Source organism: Gobius niger (assembly GCF_951799975.1).
Source record: "Gobius niger genome assembly, contig: SCAFFOLD_67, whole genome shotgun sequence".
Taxonomy (NCBI): Eukaryota; Metazoa; Chordata; class Actinopteri; order Gobiiformes; family Gobiidae; genus Gobius; species Gobius niger.
In genome coordinates, this window is record NW_027639113.1 from 85,097 (window position 1) to 100,947 (window position 15,851).

Below are 15,851 nucleotides of genomic sequence, written 5' to 3' on the forward strand. Positions count from 1 at the left end.
TGGGTTGACAATTCCATTTACATTAAAGGAGAGGATATTAACTGTCTGATTAATGTCTGTCATTTTTAAGACTGAACATTGTCATCAAACTCAACATAGCAATACCACTTGTCCGAACAGGGCTGCCCTGAACTACAGCCAACAAAACAAACAAACAGGTAATAATAAAGTAAAATAGGGTTCCCATTAATGGGGTTATAAAGAAAAATAACCCTATATGACCTGGTGTAGTAGGTCTAAAGGGGTCGGCCACTCGCTTGGGAGTGGGCCCCCTGATAGAGTCTTCGTCACGCAATTCTCCCATACTGCGCGTGAACTTGTTTTTTCCCGGAGTCTAATTAAATCACGGCCATCATCTTTTTGCTCTTTTCTTAAAATAATGTCTCTTCTTACTCCAAACACTCTCAGGGAAAAACAAACAAAAAACAGGAACAAATTCAAGATAGTTCAAAAATTCGTTTACCTGTAACTGGACACTGTACATCATATTTGCAATAGCGTTGCATTTACAATGACTCTCTCCTGTACTGTTGCAGTCTATCCTTGATGGACGATGGTCCCGGTAGTCCTGGGTCTTCTAGTGTGCGTCGCGCTTCTCTCGTGTCTCTTTTTGTGGTCCACGTCTTTTTTTGGATCCGCGTCATCAGCGTCTCTGGTGGCTTGTATGTAGTGACAGGAAGCCCTCTGTCAAACATGTCTTTTGTTGCATCTTCAGCTGTGTTGTAGAGTATTGTCCCGTCCGTGTAGAACACTCGAAGTTTTGCTGGGAAGGGAGTCTGGAACCGTATCCCTCGCTGTTTGAGAATCCTCTTCGCCTCAGCATAAGCCTTTCTTTTTTTGAGAACGTCGGGCGCATAATCATGATCCAAATTGACCTGCTTCCCCTTCCACTGGAAACCTTTAATTTCCCAAGCCTTTTTGAGGACTTCTTCTTTGGTCTTGTAACTCAGGAAACGTGCAACAATGGATCGAGGTGGGGCCCCCTCCGGGGGGACCGCGGCCAGGGCACGATGAGCTCGTTCAACATGTAAGTTCAGAGTCGGGGGGAGCTGGAGGTGTTCTCTCAAAAACTTTTCAACAAAGTCGATCATATTCCGTTCACTTGTTTCTTCCTTTTCAATCACGCCATATATCCTGACGTTATTTCGCCGAGATCGCCCTTCTTGTTCGGTGATTTGAGATTGCAACTCGGATTGAAGCCGTAAAAGCTCCGTAACAGCGTCCTCCATCGTTTGTACCCGCTCCTCCGCGTCCAAAATACGGCCCTCTGCTTCTTCGAGTCTAGCATTGGTTTTGCATACTTCGGCCTTAACCTCTTTAAACTGCTGCGTGTTCTCCTTTCTGAAGTCCCTTATTTCCATGAGTATCGCCTTCAAATCAACGTTATCGTCCTCCTCCATGTCGTCCTTTTTGTTAGCTTTAGCACTAGCCAGTGCGTCGCTATCTTCGTTAGCTTCACTTTCGTCGGAGTCTTTTTCAGCCGTAGTTTTAACCTGTTTCGTGGTTTTGCGTCTGCCGCCCCTCTTCACCATAACCCCTTCTTGTTATTTTCGTATGAGTACTTGTCGTCTTCTTAGTATTTCGAGTTTAAGGGGCTTTTATCATCAAATGTCCGGGAGCAGTAGTTCTACGCAGCCGTCTCCATTGCGTGCCGCTGGGATCCCCCTAATTAGAAGGTTTATGACATTATTTTGTTTTGTTTGTGTGCCAGGACTTAAAACTCCAGAAAACAGGCTCTGGAGGAACTGAGGAGGGGGAGAAAACTGCTGCCGATTGGCAGTACTTTGAGCTCATGCATGAGGTGCTGGGCTCCAGACCTTTGGTGGATCCTCATGTTGTTGTGGCCTCTTTCCAGGGGGATGACAACACAACCATAGTGCTGGTAATTTATTATAAATGAATTAGTATTTGGTGATAATGCTACCAATAATGTGCATATTTTTATAGGAAATTGTGGAGCCCAGCACCTCTGCAGCATCCTCATCTAATGCACGTCAGGACGAGTCCCAACCCACAGCATCTGTGGCATGTGGTCCATCTCCATCTCCAGCTCCTCCAGCTCCTCCTGCTGCATCTCTCTCTCCCCGTAAAAGAAAAAGAAAGTCTAATGCCATTGTAGATTTTCTTAAAGATGAGTCTACAAAAGAGCAGAAGAGGCAAATACTTTACATCCCAAGTTTACAACACACACATTATAACAAAGTTCAAACATTTGTTTATTTTTTAGTAAATATGAGTGAATAGTCTTTAGATCAGCGTTGAGGACCATTATCATACGAAATACATACCACGTAATTCTCGGACATAATTGCTAGTCGGCGAAGAAATCCTCGTCTCCGAATATTTCTTCGACTGGACGTGGAAAGGCGAAAAAATAAACAAAGCAAACAAGCAACTGCTACAAGTTGAGCTTCGGAAGGCATGTCGACACTGGAAAAGTACACAAATGAATGAACAACATCTGCAACGTCACTGTTTAAGCGCCGCTTAAACAGTGACGTCATAACAGCGCGACGGAGCGAGGGGTGTCCCATTTCGTAGTGTTGAAGATGTGGTAAGACGGGCTTTGGAGGCCTGTGTTTGGGTGCGCTCTTACCTGTCGCCCCGTCGCGCTGGCTTGTTGGACTATATAAGCGCTCCCATTCTCGTTCGCTCCGTCTTTGCCCCACACGCTCTTCCGGGTTCTCTGTGTTGGCCGCCTTGTCCTCCAGCTCCAGGTAGTTTCCAATATATGTCCAAATTCTTAACATAACGCTTTAACGCAAAACCCGTTCCTTAAGCAGCCGCTTTGTGTCACTTTTTAGTGCCGCTGTTGGCCGTGAGCTCCGCATCGCTGCGCTACATTGCTTGGCATCATTACTGTGCGCGCAGCGTGACACCTTCGTGCAGGTAACTATCACTTCGGCCCATTCCCTTGTCCATGCGGACTTTCCAACAGTCTTAAGTCACTACTAACCAGCGCTTTGGTTATAGCCACGCTGGAGGCCCAGCCGACGGCTTGGCACTCTGCTCTCCACGTCAACCAGCCGTGGTCCGTGCGCATCCACGCATCCTCAGCGGTATGTTTTTCCTTAGTTTTTGTAGCTCCTGTTTTCACTTAGGTTTAGTTTAGTAATCCAAATTCATTTTTGTAGGTGTCCTCAGTGGTCTGCAGTGGCTCTGGCACGTTGCCTCCGCTGTCTCTGTTTTGTTTTGTTTCCTTCCTGTTTCTGTGTTATTTTGTTTTTGATTGGTTCTGCTCCGTTGTGCGCTCGTTCGCGCTTACGCACTGGTGTCTTAAAGCGGACACGTCCTGCTGCGGTCTCTGGTGGGCCTGGAGATTGGCACCGCACTCCAGACCGTTAAAGTGCGTCCGCTGCCTATGTCCTGGGTTCTGTCGGCCAGGCAGGCAGGAGGTTTTAAATACCTGAACCTCTTTTTATTTTAAAAATGTGAGCTCCTTTTAAATACAGGGTATTTTATTAACAATTGTAAATACATTGAACACAACTGAAAGGAAATGAAATGTTTCCTATTGATGCAAAATAAACTCTGTCAACTAAATGGAACCAGTGCCTTTGCTTCAGTACACTTACTTGCGAGCCTCTAAGCTGTAGTACTCTCTTTTCCCCAGGAAGTCTGGGGTGGCATTGTTGGAAAATCTATACTGTTTTAAGACTATCATTATATTATAGTCTGTTAACTCCTCAGTTGCCACAAAGACATCGCCCTTTCCCTTACCACTCTTTTTTAAGCCGTAGGGGAAGGGAGAGGGCAAGGGGTAAGGGGTAGGCGGAGGGGTAACAAGGAGAATTAAGATTGGGCCATACTGTACATTCAACTATGTGCCATTAATAATTTAATAATGGTGCCATAACTTTTTAAACAATTTATTTGTCCTTTATTTATCCAGGATAAAACTCGTTGAGATTAAAAATCTCAGGAGTGTCCAGGCCAAGATTCTTTCAAATTAAAATATGCAATAATTTGCCACAGAAAGTAAAAAGTACCCGTAATAAATAATTATGAATAAATTATATATTTACTTTACAGCCTGCAATTGCATTTTTGGGTGGCATGTAATTGGGATTTTTTATTGTCTTTACTCATTTACAACTAGCATAAACGCTATCTTAAGCAGAAAATGAATGTGTCATCTTATCTTTATCAAACAACATTAATGTGTCATGTTAGCTTTATCAAACAACAGAAGCATCTACGATTTCAAAATTGGTTCATAAGAAAAATGAAATAACTCGGTTAAAGTCTCACGTTCATTGAGTTGATCAAATCAATCTTCCCAAGACCTAACACCGTTGTATATCCGTCTTTACCAGGAGAGGGCGCACTATTACGGTGGTGCTTCACGGTATTTCTGTCTCGGCTCCGGGTCTGCAGCTAACCCCTACTCGATGTTAAAGCAATGGCCGCTGGCTGCCCTGCTTTTTGACCACAAACGTGGGGGCCGCCATTGCTCCGCCGTTGCTGCAGTACCTCCATATCGCCGCTAGGCCCCCATTGAAAAGCATTGGACTTTAGACACTTTAAAAACTACTTTAAAGCCTGGTTTCAATTGTTTCAACACTAGACTAGGCTGATCTTCCTCCTGAGATAACGCTGGGTTAGTCACAATATATGAAACCAGGCTGATTTTCGTAATATGAATTTTTGAAATCTGGTACTTAATGAGGCTCAGACTGTTAGCATTGGAGCAGCGTGAGCTACACGTCACGCAAGGGCCGAGTCTACAGTGAAGATCCCGCCGGTATGTCCTTTTTAGGAACATGCTTCGTCAGAGCTGGGGAGGAGGAGCCTGCAAATCCTCCATGAATTCCCCCACGACCGTAGTCATTATGGTAAACGGGGAGGAGTGAGCAGAAGACGCCCATTTTTTCTACAGTCTATGTGTTAAAGGTGGCAATATACAGTATTCCGTTTTACTGCTCTGAAAAGAAATGGAGCTGTTTCTGTGAAATCATGTGACCCGCTGCTCCTCCTCCTCCTCCTCTGTATAAAGGTCCCCAAGAGTCCACAGTCTCACAGTCTCACAGGCTGATAGACCACACGTAAGGTAAGAACTGCCTTGAATTTCATTTACTATGTTTAGTTTGGATTTTCTATCTATAACATTATCTACCCTTCTGTCTCACCTGTTTATTTTTCTGTATGTTTATATGATTGTATTTTTACACAGATGTGACAGTAATGTGGTGAATGTGTCTCTTCACAGAACAAACAGCGTCTCCTGACACAAACTGCAGCCGCTGAAGTACAAGTCGACTGAAGACCTACTGAAGTACAAAGTAACGGTGAGTCGGAGAAAACGTTTCACTGTAGTTTCATTACACCTGCCAATGTCAAAATCTAGATAAAAATGGTAAGTTTGTGTGTGTGTGCGTGTGTGTGTGTGTGTGTGCGTGTGTGTATGTGTGTATGTGTGTGTGTGTGTGTCTCCTCCTCAGTCTGACTCGGCTCCTGTCTCTGAAGCGTCTCACCGTTGTCCTAGCTTTAACATCTCACATCCTCTCCTCCCTTTGCCTGACTCTGTCATAAGTTACTATGGTAACGGAGCAATTGGAGCAGTATGAATGGGCGGGCCTAACGCGCACAGATTGTCAGTGAAATAAACCAATCAGCAATTAGCGCTGTAGTTCAATTCACAAAACTGACGAGAACGTGGAGGCAAAATCCTCGACTCCTTCATCCATGATTAGTTTTTGCTAATAACTTCTGCACATGTCACTGTGATTCAACTACAACATAGGGACACAAACCTATGCTTACCTATACTAGTCAGTTCTCTGTGACGGCTGTGATTTGTTCAGCTTCAGCCAATCAGTCACATGTTTACCGTGTATGCCCAAACCCAACTTCTATCATGGAGAAGAAGTGGGTGTGGTTTACAAGGCTACTCCTCCCTCTGTTCAAGGATACAGCCAATCTTTTAGGATATTTGCTACTGTACTCAACAAACAACTTCATATTTTCATGGCACGGAAACAGACCTGGTAATGAACCACACTGCTATGCAAAGAGACATTTGCAAGATTACGTGCATTCTGTTGTATGTCCATTGGATGTGTATTTGTGTATTTGACCCACAAAAATCAAGAAACTTGACCTTGATTTTACATTTTGCTCAGAGGACACTTTTAGACGCTAATTTGTATCTAAAGTAAAATCTACATAGGTCTGTACATTTATCAATGATTTCTAACTTGGCAGATACCCTCCCCTAAATGTGGTCGACGAACAGCTGAAAACATCTGTATGGATCATAATGCTTGGTGGCTGATGCTAACAGCTATAGGAAAAACACTTAGAGCAGGCTAACGGACTCTGGGCCAGATCTTGTGGCGGCCCACGGGGCGCCGCAGGCTCTTGGCGAATTATTTTCCGAGTGGCGGCGCTATATGTGCCATTTAAATAGGGAAGTACCAAACCTTAGGAGCGAGGCCACTCAAATATAGGGAAATAACACGCTAGAGCGTGGCAGAAATTTAGAAAAGGTTTTCTGCTTACCTTGTTCTGTGGCGTCTTTCCCCTTTGAGTGGTCACGTCCTCAGGCTGCGGCTCACACGTCTGCTCCTGTTTGGCCTGTCTTAGCACTGACGAAAAAAAAAAAAGTATAATAAATATTTTAATATCTACTCTCGCACTTCGGGGTCCCAATCAAGCATATTGATAGGTTAAAATCGGCATCACATGACTAGCATCATGAGGTTTCATTTGACAGATAGAACTGGGAGGGTCTTAAAGGAACAGGCCACTGTTTTTACATACTGAGATATGTTCTTACCTGAGCTTAGACGAGTTCATTTGTACCTGTCAGGTCTTCACGCGTGCCCTCAGTCACATAAACACAGTACTGTAAAGTGAAGATATTACTGCGCGGATGTCGAACTACACCTGGTATTATTACGCCTTGCAATATAGTTCCCCTCTTTATCCGCTTAGAAAATCCACATGTTTAATTTTGTGTAACTATACTTGTATCGTGTAACACTTCACATAACCATATTTAAATCGGGAAAATGTGGAAGAGCTTGGTAGCTTCTATCTTCACCTCGTTTGGACCTCTAGAGGAGAGCCTATATGCTGGACTGCTGTGTTTACAACAACAAAAATAAAAAAGCTCCAAAAAATATATTGAAAATGAGATGAGATGATGGAGTGAAGTTCAGCCTGGCTGCCATTGTGGACTCCCATATATGTGTACAGTTACAGACAAAGACAACACACACAGGCTTATTTATGTCATATGTTCATAATGTTGGTGTATTTTATTTTTCCTCTGTTCTTTCTCGCAGGTGCATCATCCACATCTCACGTGTCCTGCAGTATGGCCTCAAGACAAGGTGAGTGAAATGGTCTCAACTTATTCAGCGCTTTCCCACCGACACTGAAGGACACAACGACAGTGGGCACGTGCAGAAGGTGGGATTTGAACCCCCAACCTTCCGATTACGAGATGACCTGCTTTATCAATCGCCCCACTGTTGAAATGCAATTCAAATCTTAACTGTTTCTTATCCTTGTTTATTCCTGACGGGAGTTCTCTAAATGTGTCATCTAAATAACGATCGCGTGTGCATATTTAATTAGATAATTAGCATCGTCTTGTCAGTTTTAAATCGTTAACGAGATGCATTTCATTAATTCTGCAGCCGTTTCTAAAAGTTTAAAATGTGTGAAGGAGCTCAGAGGCTGCAGTTTCTGTTTAGCTGGGTTAGTGTGCCGACGCAGCTGCTGGACTGAGGGAGTCACGTCGGGTCCAAAGTTTGGATCCAGGGTTCGGACGGGTTGGCGTGTGGGTGCAGATAAAGTCTATATCACCAAATAAAGATCCGGTAGCAGAGAAGCAACTTGGACAGAGCGCGGTAGGATCACACAGCGGCTCAGGCTGTAAAGGCCCGAGTGAGAGGAGGCGGAGCAGAAGCCAAAGTCCTTCAGTCTGAGGCGGTGAAATTAGTCCACCAGGTTGAATTAGCGCCTAGCCTTCATAATAGCTTATACAGCCTACAAAGCCTGGCTTCTCAAAACAGCCAGGTTCTCCATGATGCAGTATCTGAACTGCAAATTAAGTGCACAAAATCCCCCTCAGCTGATCTGACCAACAAATTTGATTCTGTGGCCACTGATGCAGCTGTTTGGTGATAAACCCAGTGTTGTGGCGCATTTTAAACGTTGGAAGAACGCGTGCTGGCTATGTGCAGGTGATTACTGTGAGAGAAAATAAGGTAACAGAGTATTGCAGATGTCCAGTCGGATATGCCAATCCATTTCTTGTAGGCAAAAAAATGATGATATGAAAAGAACTTACAGTTTGGGTAATTTGATTAACACACAGCACACGCACGTTCAAAACCATTGGCCTCCGTTACACCACACCTGGTGCTGGATTGGCGCACCCTTTAACCTTTTTTGGGTTAGAGCCTCCCAGAGCGCCCTCTACCTGAATTGGCTCCACCACCAAGCAAATTTCCTGCACACCAGATTCGTCAATCTACTTCAGCTCAGCACGTCACAGAAATGCATGTCTCTGATAAGCTTTCTGTTAACCCTCAAAATATTAACTATCAGTTTAAGGACTTCTATTCATCTTAATACACATCCGAAAATTCACCTGGTGAAAGCTGTTATGAACATTTCTTTAAAGGATGTGTAGGATGTATCATGCTATTGTAGCCATCCCAAAGTGAAGTACAGGCATTTATATGATATATTCATATATCATTCACTAATTTCTGTGATAAATATAAGTATTTTCTGGAGGTTTTTTTCAAACCCGGAAGACACAACGCTTCGATTCAGTTAACTCCGCCCCCTCTCTCCGCTCAACTTTACCGTTATAGAAAATACACAGCAAAAAGTGAAGTTAGTTGACATTTGCGACACAGCTTCATACATGGCAAACACACACGCTAACACACACACAAACACACAAGCTAACACACTTTTTGACTCACCATCGCTCTGGTCCATCGCTGTTTACGTTATGGGACTGGCGTTGGTTATAAAAGTTAATCCACTTTGATTCTGGTGAAGCATCCATCAGAGACAGTCACAGAAAAACACAATTTTAGTGACAGTCGCTGAATCCCGGAAAGAAATTCCAACTTCTGGTGTGTGGCCTCTTCTTTAGGAAGGTTGAATAAAGTCCTGTACCTCTTGTAGCCAAATACGCATTTTCACCGTGACATTATTGTTAGGCAAGACAAAGGAACAGGTGTCCAGAATAGGTTAGAATGAGCTCCTTCTTCACTGCTTCCAGTGCAGACGTTCAGACACTCGGGGGGGTGTTTGGTTTGTCCGCAGGGGCAGCTCTGACCTCAGGAAGTGCCTCGGTTACTTTTTTTTTCATTTTTTCTCGCCTTTATTTAATGTTTTTTTTACAAATTAAAATCAGGCCGTAAGCATAGAATTAAGACATTACATTACAGACGTCAAACTCTTCCGCTCCGCTGTGACGACACAACTGAGTAACTCAGTCGTTTACCAGCAGAGGGCGTAGCAGCTGCTCAGTAGATTCAGGAGGATTGCTCAGAACTGCGTGAATGAATCCAAAAAACACTCTAGGGTGTTTTTGATGAGGAAATAGCAAAACAACATGGTTAAAGGTTCCAAAAAGTCGATTTTGCATGATATGGAACCTTTAAATCTTTTACAATCCCTACAATTGAACCAGGTGTTGCAGCAGACTTAGATTAACCATTTACCACATCTGAAATTAAGTACACTGTGATGTCCATGCAAAGTGAATAGAGCCCTGGGCCTGATGGCTTCCCATCAGAACTTAATAAGGTCTTTATTGATAAACTCCCCTTATGTTCTCCATGCTCAAAGAGGCTCCTGATTCTGGTGTTCTACCACTCACCTGACAACAAGCTACAAATTCTTTTATTAAAAAAAAAAAAAGACAAGTAGCCTTGTGCCTATTTTTCTGCTGTGTGCAGATGTTAAAGTCATCAACTGACACTCCAGAAATGGTCATATCCAGGGATGCTGAAACGGCTTTTGGTAGGGTGGAGTGGCCCTATTTATTGTATACCCTAAAGCGTTTCGGTTGCACATTTATATCTTGGGTCAAATTGTTATATTCCTCGCCATTGGCACGTGTCCGTACAAATAATGATTACTCTCAATATTTCTCTTTAGGTTGTGGAACCCAGCAAGGCTGCCCTCTTTCCCCCCTTTTGTTTGCAATAGCCATAGAGCCGCTGGCAGCAGCTCTCAGATCTAGCAGCAGGGGTGGTTCAGTCCATAAAGTATCCTTATATGCGGACGAGCTGTTGCTTTTTGTCTCAGATCCAGATAACTCCATGCCTCCAATTCTATCATTGCTGAAGAGCTTTGGGCAGATACAAACTTCATTTTGATAAAAGTGAAATTCTTCCCATCAATCCTGCGGCGGTAGCTTACCCACTGTTTACCTTTTAAAGGTGCTTTACATAGTTTCAAACATCTGGGAATTCATGTAACTAAGGAGTTTTCGAAGCTTTTCAAAATCTACTTCAACACTTTGCTCAAACAACTAGCTCAAGATATAAATCGCTGGTCCTGGTTGCCTCTCTCTTTGGCAGGAACAATTAGATGCATCAACCTCGGACTCGCACAATCCAGCCTTTAGTTTGAAAGAGTGAGACACTCTTTTGTCTTCAACGTGTTGATCTGAACATTTTGTTAAATCATCACTGTTAATGCTGTTGTCTCTGTGATTTCAGGTTCAGCTCCTGAAGCTCTGAGAATCGCACTTGTTGGAAAAACTGGTTGTGGGAAAAGTTCTACTGGGAACACAATCCTGGGCGAATATAGGTTTGAAGCCAAACCAGCTGGACAATCTGTCACCCAGCTCTGTAGCAAAATCGAATCAGACATTGACGGGCGCCGTGTCGCGGTGGTGGACACTCCTGGTCTGTTTGACACCAAAATTACCAATGAACAAATAATGACCGAAACGTGTAAATGCATCAGCCTTTTGTGTCCTGGACCACACGCCTTTCTGCTGCTGCTTAAAATCGGCCGATTCACAGAAGAAGAACAGCGTGCAGTGGAATGTATCAAGAGGACGTTTGGAGAGGATGCTGAGAAGTACATTGTGATCATTTTCACAGGTGGAGACGATCTGGAGAACGATGAAACATCTATTGAAGATTACTTACGTAATTCTGAAGACTCCTTACAGAAGCTGGTCTCCAACTGTGGAAACAGGTTCCTTGTGTTTAATAACAGGGAGAAGAAAGACCGCACTCAGGTGAAGGAGCTGCTGTTGAAGATCGACGACATGGTGAGGAAGAACGGAGGAAGCCACTATACCAGTAAGATGTTCCAAGAGGCTGAAGAGGCCATTCAGAGAGAGCAGAGGAGGATTCTGAAGGCCAAACAACAAGAGATCCGGAAACAGGAGGAGGAGATAAGGAGAAAATATCAACAGGAGATGAAAAAGGTGCTAGAAGAGGCAAAACAAAAACAAGACAAAGAAAATAAAGAAAGAGAGAAAAAATTCACAGAGGAGCTTAAGAAGATAAAAGATGAGCAAGAGCGACGAGAGTGTGAGCAGAGAGAAAGGGAAAGACAGAGAGAAAAAGAGAGAGAAATGGAGAGACAGAGGGAGGAAAAGCAGAGGGAGATGGAGCGTAAGCGTGCCGAAGACATAGAAAGATTAAGACATGTATATGAACAGAGGGCCCGAAGAGACGCTGAAACAGATAATTCCTTCGAGGACAACCTAGTGAATGGTGTGGGTTCTGTGGTCAAGGGTGTGGGTTCTGTGGTCAGGGGTCTGTTTAATTTGTTTGGCTGAAACCAAATGAGCCACATAAAGGCATTTCACAGCGATTATCATTAGGCTAAATTGTTGCTAATGACATTGATTCCATTTTGTTGTTTGATCTTTTACTTTCACACTGTGCAAAAAGTAGATCGAGACTATGCTGATTTGACAATAAAGTGTGTTTTATAATATTTTGTTTGTGTTGTAAAAAATAATATTGCTCTTGATGTTCTTGCTGGAAGCCATTTACAGTCTGTAAAAAAACACTGTCCATGTTAAGTAAAAGTAAATTTGGGCTGATTCAGAGCGGGTTTTTTTTTCATGTTAAAATTGACCAAAATGATACACAGACTTCTCTAAATGGCCAAATCAGACACAATTAATGAAACCATAATATACTTTAAAGTAACTAAACTACACCTACAATGCCAGCTTGAATGAACAACTTAGGGACTCATAGGTTCATAATGGAGGAGAGGGATAGACAGTTCGATTTAGAAAAATATAGTACTTATATATATATATTTTCGATTTTAAAAGGTTACACTGTTGCAATATTAAAAAAAATCCCTGTATCAGACAAGTACTTCATAATGGAGAATGCAAATAATGAAAATACGATAATTAGGCTTTTTTTGATTACGTTGAATCCTTTTCAGCTTCAGCTCAAATACCCGGAAGTTAAACTTGCTCATAGAGGAAAAAAGCACAAATAAAAGTTTAGTACATCTAAGTCTTTAAACTCCTGTCAGGCTGTGGCTCAAGGACTAATCTAACTGGCGACATATCACCAGGGCTGGGTACCGTTCGTTTTTTTCCGATACCACTACTTTAACGATACCTGCTTTTCAGTACCGGTGCCTTAATGGTACTTTTTTTGATACCTGTTATTTTAATTGACTTAAAATGATGTGTATAAAAAGTATTGTTCAGGAGAAAGTCCAAACACGGCACAACTGAAAACAGGAGCAGCAGCGTCACCTGTAACTTCATTTTTTGAGCAGAATTCCCACTAAAGCAGTGATAAAAAGAGAGTTCGGACATTATTCCCTCCTGAGCTGCAGGAACAGACCAGATCCACATCAGGACCGTTTTCTTTCAGATAAACTTTTCTAAACTCACTGCGCTGTTCCACAGTGAAAGCTCCTCACACGTCAAAGATCTGTTACATAGTGAAAGCGCTCACTCTGTCACTAAAAATGTACCATAACTGTTCCACAAATGGCTAATGCAGAGTGAGCCCTCACCTTTCCAGAAACAATCTTGGATCCCAAATGCTCTGGTGCTGCCATTTGGTGCAGCTGGAGTTGTAAACAGCAGCACGTAAGCTAAAGGTAAAGCCCATGTGTTTCTCGTTGTCATACCGTGTTGTCACTGCCGCGTTTGTCACTACTGTGTTGTCACTACTGTGTTGTCACTACCGTAATGTCACTGTTTTTCTCTTTGTCTAAGAACTATAGTTTCTAATTCAGTCCAAGTTTAGTCCTGGTTTTTAACCAGTTTACTGTATGTCCATGTTTAGTCCTGGCTCAGACCGCGGCTCTGCCATCTCTGATAGTGACTGAAGTGTGAGTAAGTTACAGCTTTGCTTCTGCATTTGCACTGAAGCTGCTCATGAGTTCAGGCTTTTTTAGACTCACTGTAGATCATTTATTGACGTTTGGAGAGGAAAAAGTACCGACAATTAGCGGCGAAAAGTTATTCGATACAGCCTTCTACCGGAGCTTTTCGGTCGTTTCCAAGTAGGTACCGTTTAACGGTATATAAAATCTACTATACTAAAATCAAAAGCTATTTCAATCAAAAACTCCTTAACAGGTCAAGTTATATTTTAACATAGGAGCAGCTTTGAGCAGCTTCAAAATTCTTAAATCCATTAAACTTGTGAGTTTTTGGAGAGTTTCTGCTTGGGTTTCTTTGCAGGATGTCAGAATAGCCTCCCAGAGCTGCTGTTTGGATGAAAACTTCCTCCCACCCTCATAGAAGTTTTGCTTGTTGAGGTTCCAAATGTTCTCAATAGGGTTGAGGTCAGGGGAGGAGGGGGTCCACATCATGACATAGCAGCCAGTGATGCAGAGGTATTCTTTACAGTATGACACATGGTGCGTTGTCATGCATGAAGATGGTCTTGTTGGGGAAAGCACAGCTCTTCTTTTTGTACCATAGAAGAAAGTTGTCAGTCAGAAACTAACACATATTTTTCAGAGGTCATTTTCACACCTTCAGTTCTCTTCTTGGCCAAATAGCCGGTAAAAATTATGTCCATCGGCCAAATTGGCCAACAGTAAAAAAATATGGAAAGAGAATATAGAAAAATATATTCAACATGTCACTTAAGTCAGTGACTAATAAAACTAAGTGTTTTCGAGACAGGCCTAAATATTAAAAAAGGTTCAATATTTCTATCCAAAAAGTTTAGCCCGTTTTACAAAGCACAGTCGAAGCGCCATCATCGCTGTCTGGATATGTAACGCTCTTTCTTCGTGCTTCGTCACATTTTCCAAGAAAGCGGCAAACTACAGGTACATTTACTTTTATATAAGTGTGTTAAGAACTCAGCAGCTAATACGTTTGATTAGGATATTCTTGAAACGCGCGTGTGTTCAGTCAGACTGACGCGCTGTCCTGCAGCAGCTCTTCCTGGGAGAGTGGCCGGGTTTGGAGGCGCTTCCCTCGGTCAGTCTGCGCAGATGCCTCGGCTTAGTTACCGGTGTCTGCGCAGATGCCTCGGCTCAGTTACCGGTGTTCGGAGCCGCTCTAAAGCTAAAGCTCTAGAGCTGGGTCCGTTTTGAATCGCTCGAGACTGACTAAAGCCACGTAAAAGCGCGGAAGGGCATCTACAGCCCAGCCCTCGCTGTGCAGCTGATGTGGTCAGACCTGGATAAGGATGCGTTAGGGTCGTAGATATCGGCTATTTTCTGTCTGAGTTGAAGTGCATATGAGTGGTGTATATCCGCGCAACACCTGCTGCTCTCCACGAGCACAACTTCATGTTTGGATTTTAGCTGTTGCTACATTTTTCTCACGTACGACCCAGCCGGCCAAAGTGGCCGACAAAAAAAAAGTCTAGCGGAACCTCTGATAGATATGTATATGTACTATATATGTATATACATATATATACAGTGCCTCTCGAAAGTATTCATACACCTTGAACTTTTGCACATTTTGTCATGTTTACAACCCTAAACATAAAGATTTTATTTTTATTTTTTTACTGAACGTTCACACACAAGTAACAGACAACTATGAAGTGAAAGCAAAATGATACATGATTCTGTTATTTTTCAAAAAATAGAAAACCGAAAAGTGGGGCTTGCATAAGTATCATACAGCATGAATCAATACTTTGTGGAACCTCCTTTTGCTGTAATAACAGCACAAGTCTTTTGGGGTTTGACTCTACAAGATAAGCACATGTAGAGACTGACATTTTAGCCCATTCCTCTTTACAAAACAACTCCAGCTCTGTCACATTAGAAGGAGAGCGTTTGTGAACAGCAGTTTTCAGATTATTCCACAGATTTTCAATAGGATTTAGGTCAGGACTTTGACTGGGCCATTCTAACACATTAATATGTTTTTATTGAACCATTCCATTGTAGATTTATCTTTGTGTTTAGGGTCATTGTCCTGCTGAAGGTGAAGCTCCGCCCCAGCCTCAGTTCTCTTGTGACTCCAGCAGGTTTTCCTCCAAAATGTCTCTGTATTTGGCTCCATCCTTCTTCACAACTATTCTTACAGTCTCCCCAGTCCCCGCTGAGGAAAAGCAGCCCCACAGCATGATGCCCCCCCCCGTATATCTGACACTGGGGATGGTGCACTCAGGACCATGAGCAGTGTCAGGTTTGCTCCATACATAACGTTTGTCTCATCTGACCAAAGCTCCTTCTTCCACATGGAGCTGTGTCCTCCATATGACTTCATCAAACTTCAAACAGGATTTCTTATGGCCTCCTTTCAATAATGGCTTTCTTCTTCCACTCGTCCATGAAGGCCAGATTTGTGTAGATACGACTTATAGTTGTCCCATGTACAGATTCCCCCAGCTCAGCGGCAGGACTTCACAGCTCCTCCAGAGTTATCATGGGGCACTTGG

General features: G+C 43.0%; 1 long non-coding RNA gene across 1 annotated transcript; it reads left to right on the forward strand.

The window, feature by feature from the left end:
• The first annotated feature begins 5,207 nt into the window (after positions 1-5,207).
• Positions 5,208-10,809, forward strand: LOC306982870. Its single transcript, XR_013794241.1, has 3 exons — positions 5,208-5,288; positions 7,290-7,337; positions 10,704-10,809. It is a non-coding gene; the product is annotated as an uncharacterized lncRNA (long non-coding RNA).
• The last annotated feature ends 5,042 nt before the right edge of the window (positions 10,810-15,851 follow it).